This window comes from Cebus imitator, unplaced genomic scaffold, assembly GCF_001604975.1.
Source record: "Cebus imitator isolate Cc_AM_T3 unplaced genomic scaffold, Cebus_imitator-1.0 Scaffold24, whole genome shotgun sequence".
Classification (NCBI taxonomy): Eukaryota; Metazoa; Chordata; class Mammalia; order Primates; family Cebidae; genus Cebus; species Cebus imitator.
Genome location: NW_016107339.1, coordinates 12,110,285 through 12,115,313, shown reverse-complemented (window position 1 = coordinate 12,115,313; position 5,029 = coordinate 12,110,285). Strand labels below are relative to the sequence as shown.

At 62.7% G+C, this 5,029-nt stretch overlaps 1 protein-coding gene across 7 annotated transcripts in view; it reads right to left on the bottom strand.

Annotated features, from left to right (window-relative positions):
- GRM4 (glutamate metabotropic receptor 4) overlaps positions 1-3,359 on the bottom strand; it is a 127,545-nt gene extending 124,186 nt beyond the window's left edge. For 4 of the 7 annotated variants that reach the window (XM_037736264.1, XM_017522639.2, XM_037736268.1 and 1 more), the window contains exon 1: positions 2,270-2,456. The gene's annotated coding sequence lies outside the window, so the exon portion shown is untranslated. Of the gene's footprint in view, positions 1-2,269; positions 2,457-3,161 lie in introns of those variants that run through there. The other 3 variants (XM_037736266.1, XM_037736267.1, XM_037736271.1) reach the window with 1 other exon arrangement.
- Between the last annotated feature and the right edge of the window lie 1,670 nt (positions 3,360-5,029).

The following is a 5,029-nucleotide window of genomic DNA, read 5'->3' as shown; positions in this document are numbered from 1 at the left end:
GGGAGGGGGGAGGGAGGAGGAGCGGCCTACGCAAGGCCACTGAGGCCCAGAAAGCAGCTCAACTCCTGACATGCTCCCGCCTCCCCTCCGCCTGCTCAGGACCTGTGCTTAGTGACAAGCTACGTGCCCCCCCCCCCCATATATCTCGCTCCTGAAAATGCTGAGAATCCATGAGTAGAGTAGAGCACTCCTTTGGGTTAAGCATTGCCGTCTTCCTCTCCCGTCGTTCTTAAATGCAGATGCCCCTGGAAAGGGTAGTCTCTAAAGTGGCTAAGGTGCGGGGTGCGGGGGGAATAACTTTTGAGGTATTTTTGTCCCTGACAGGTGTGAAGGTATTGGCAGGTAGGCAAAAGCTTATGTGTAAAAGGACAGAAGCTGGAGGAACATGAAGACAGTGGCCATCCAATTCATAAGGGGACATCGTGCCCAGCCCACGGATAAGCAGAGGCTCTGAGGCGCCATCCTCAAAGCCCCCACCCACCCCACCCCAAGGACAGGATCTGACTAAGGGCTGGTGAGGCCCTCCAGGACGTGGGAGGGGACAAGGCTCCAACCTCCACTCTCCATTGCAGTCAGGTCCACTTCCAGGGCCGGTTCACCTGTCCCCAGGCCTCGCCAAGAAGAGGTGATGAGGACCCTGCGCTATGGGTGATCCCACCTCGGAGTGCCCACAGGCCTCTGCGGGAGTTGTGCCACCTCTGGAAAGGCTCCTGCTAGTCCTCCTCTCTTCATAGACGCTTCCCCCTACCTCAGGCAGGAAGGCCCCCAGGCCCTTCTGGGGAGGAGCTGAGCGTGTAGACCTGAGGCCCAGCATCCCATCGGGATCCAGGAGAAAGTGGGGAGCACAGGACACATCCAGGGAATGTAGTGAGATGGGAATGAGGGCATACTTCACCTCCACCAAGGGCTGGCCCCGGGGCGGGAGGCTGAGCGCTACGGAATGGCAGGGTGTGGGATGCGGTGCTCTGCACGGAGACTCTAGGAGCCCTGACCTCCCCGCCTGCCCTAAGCCCCCACTCTCACCCCAGAACGGACAAGGCGAGGGACTATGATGGGAACACACATGCCCCTCCCTCCCTGTCACCTCGGGCTTTCTGCCAGATTGACACAGGGGCAGCCACCTCTCTGACAGACAACGTGGCTTCGGGCACCCAACTAGGCAAGCCCAGCTCAGTCGGTGTCCTGAAAGGCCGACGTTCTCCCGCGCCAGGGCCCGGAATGGTGCCGAGAGGGGAGAAAGAAGCAAGGGGCTCCTCCAAAAGGGACTGAAAGTCTGAGGGAGGGATGTCACTCGGGGCCTAGGGGCAGGGGGCGCTCGTACGTTCGTTCGGGCCTCAGGACTCCCTGCCGCCGCCGGTGCTGCTGCTGCCCCATGTCAGCACAAACAGCCTCAGACCGCCCGGGTGCGGGGGCGCCTCTCGCAGTCGGGGCCTCCACCTCCCGGCCCCGCCCCCGCGCTGGGAGGAGACGCCTCCCACCTGCTAGCGCCGGGGAAGACCGACCCCGGAGCGGGGACCCCCGGCACACACGCGCAAGCACACGGAGACCACGGCCGGTCCGCTCGCCTGGCGGCCGCGTAGACTCAAGACTTCATCAGGGTCCCGGGAAGGGACGGTCCCGCGTGTCCGGAGAGACCCTGACCCTGAAGTCCTGGGGATGCGGGGAGACCCCAGACCCTGGGGACCGCCCCAACCGGCCGAGGCCACGGGCAAGCGGTTGCCGGGCTCTGGCCGGTGACTAAGGCGGCGCTGGGGCGGGCACGGGAGCCGGACCCGGTGCCTGGGAAACGAGCCGAGGCGCGCGAGGCTGGATGCCCTCCCGCCGGGAGACTGCCGGGAAGAGGCGCAAATAATGCCCAGCGCCCCCGCCTGTTCTGCCTGTCCTGCCTCTCCGCAGAGCGAGATGCGCTAATGCCGCCGCCCCCACCTGAAAGCTGGCACGACCCTCCATCCGGTGGAAGCCCCCGTATACAGAGACAGTACTTTCCACCGGGCCCGCAAAAAAAAAAAAAAAAAAAAGCCTCTGCCCCATTCCCTCCCTCAGGGACATTCGGAAAGCCTGCCCTAGCCCCGAAGGGAGACCCTCTAGTTCAGGTCCCGCGCCCTCCGGCCCCTAGGGCTCCCGGGGAGCTGGCTCTCCTCCGGGCTCTCCAAGCGCGGGAGCTCGCCGGAGGCCACCTCCCAAGCCCCGAGGTCCCCGCCGCAGCCAGCGCCCCAGGAGGCCGGAGGGCACGGTCCCCTCCGTCCGTCCCCCTCGGGCCACAACTCACCGCGCGCCAGCAAGGTTTAAGCCGCGGCGAGGGATCGGCTGAGTGCCCGCCTGCCCAGGGGGCGCAGGCAGGCAAGCGACGGCCGGAGGCACGGTTCTCGCGGTGCCCAGAGCCCGGGCCGCGGCGAGCGGTGCTGACGCTGCGGACCGAGCCCGGCGCAGAGCCGCCCGGAGTCCGGGACGCAGCGGGGATGAGCTGGCGGCCGCCCGGCAGGAGCCGCCACCAAGCGCGCGGCGTTCCGCTGCTGCTCCGGCGAGCCAGCAAGCGAGGAGGGAATCGGCGGCAACCCCTGCTCCAGCTGCCGCGGAGCCCGGCGTCCGAGCTGGAAGGAGCTGGCGAGGCGGCAAGGGGAGCTGGGTCTGGCCGAGAGCTCCGGGCTGGGAACGGAGCGGAGCGGGAGCGACCGGCAAGCGCAACCGGCGGAGGTGCGGGCGCCTGGCGGCGCCGCGGCAGCGGCAACAGCAGCAGGAAAAAAAATGAGAGCGAGCTAGAGAGCGCGCTGGAGAGCGAGCGAGAGAGGGAGCGAGAGACGAGAGAGCGAGGAAGGCGCGGAGAGGGGAAGCTGCGGGAGAGGGCGGGAGCGCGGGGAAGCGCAAGGGGGCCAGGGGGCCGGCAGCCGCTGCCGCACCCGAGGAGGTGCGAGGCCAGCCCAGCAAGTTTGCGCTCAAAGTGCGGGACAAGCTCACTCGCTTCCGCCGGCCTTTTAAAAAGAGAGCACCTGGAGCCCACCCCCTACCCCACACCTCCACCTCCGGAAGACCAGGGCTCTCGCGGCGCTCCGCCACCCCTCCACACCCGCCCTGCTGGCAGCTCCCCTTCCACCACACCCCAACGGCGCCCTCTCCCGGAAGCCCCCCCTTCCTCCTCCCAGTGTGCGTGCCTGCTTTCCTACCCCGAGGACATGGCGGGGACCCCTTCTCACCCCAGAGGGGAAGGGTCAGGAACATAGCCTCCCCAGCACACACCCAGAAAAGTACAGCAAAGCACAGGGATGCAGAGGGGCGCGCTACTCCCACCCTGGTGCGTCACTGGAACATCACACATCCGCGCGCACGTGGCGTATGCCCCCATGTGGCATGTTCATTTGCACACCCCACTGCTCCTGGTTCAAGTATATAACAAGGGGAGAAACAGGCCCAGTGAGGTGACTCCACTTGCCCCAGACCTCACAGCCTGTCCTGGGACACTTTCCACAAAGCCCCCTTACACCTCAGAACCCCACCAGGCTAGGGAAACACCCCACCCGCCGGCCTCCCTCCAGCACTGGTTGACAAAAGTGTAACAGGTGGTTTGGTCGGCAGGCTGCAGTGAGACTCGGGGAGAATCCCCTAGCCAGCCATAGAGCCAGCTCGCCTCCTTCCTAGAGGGGGCTTGGGAACTCTCAGGCGAGGGCTGGTTAGAAGGAGGCAGGGGAGGAAGTGAGGGAGCCACGCAGCCCTCTTAGGATTGCAAGAGCATCTCGCCCCAGACTGCAGAAGTGGCTTCAATTAGAGCTGTGTTGTGTGACTGTCCTTGTCCTGGGGAGGGCGCACCACGCTGTGCCAGGAAGCTGGGGAAGAAGGTGGCTGGCAGCGGAGCCAGAGAGGCTGGCCAGAGGCCTCCCTCCTCATCAGTACCTCAACCCCCCATTGACCTGCAGAGTGCCACTTTGGGCTTGATGCTGCCCAGACCTGGGAGGATTCGGCACCCTCATAGCCCAACCCTAATTTCTACAGGGGAAATTAGGTGAGGGGAATGTCTAGGAGGGTCTGAGAATAACAGGGACAGACCCCCACCCTCTGCAACTGGACTGTCCTTTCTCCCTCCTTGGCCCTTTTCAATGCCCCTGCCCCTTCCTAAAGACCTGCCAGGCCCCACCTCCTCCAGAACTCCAGATGATGCGAGCCCAAAACCACATCTCGTTCAGCATCATTCTGCCATGGAGCCTGGCACCATGCCTGAACAGTAGCGTAAGCTCAAGGAATGTTTGGTGAGTGAATAAATGTTGGCAAAGCTTGCATTCTCCTTGCTGTCACACGTAATGGCCCAAATACATGTCTCATTTACCCAATCAGTCTGAAGTCTCTGAGGGAAGCACCCAGATTGTTCATTCACTCATGCCTTTTTTAAAAAAATGCAAACAACGCTGACCGAGGTCCTGCTCCATTCCCAGTTCTGAGTGTACACACGTGACTGTACGCGGTTCTGTACGCGGTTCTGCCCTTGAGGCGTGCACCCCGTGGCCATTCGGACCTCAGCACCACACATTTTGTAGAGACATAAGTGAAGGCCATGAAAGTTCCCGCTGCCCAGTCGCTCTGTGCAGCCAAGTGCACGCTGCTCTGGGCCTGCAGGGAACTCAGGTTATTCCTGGAGAGACCGTGTCCTTGCAGCCTGCCTGGGTTCAAACCAGACTATGTCACATGTGTGTGTCTGGGTCACACTGCCCAAGGTCCTCAGTTTTCTATCTGTAAAGCAAGGATGATGACATGAATCTCAAAGCAGGACTGCAGGTATGAGGTGCAGGTCGTTCACTGCAGGAGGCCGCCCAGGTGAGGGGTCTCAGGGCAGCTCAAATTCAGCCTGCCTGGTCTTGACAAGTGACGAATCCTGTCTTGAGGCTGTGTCTGCCCAAAAGATGTGATCCTCTCAGAGGTGCCATATGGTCTAGCGCCTGGGCCCTACTTACAAGGTGTTCATGAAAAGAGAATAAAATAATGTATCCACAGCACCTACTCCTGTGTTTAGGCGCCCGTAAGTGGGAGCCACTGAAATTGTTAA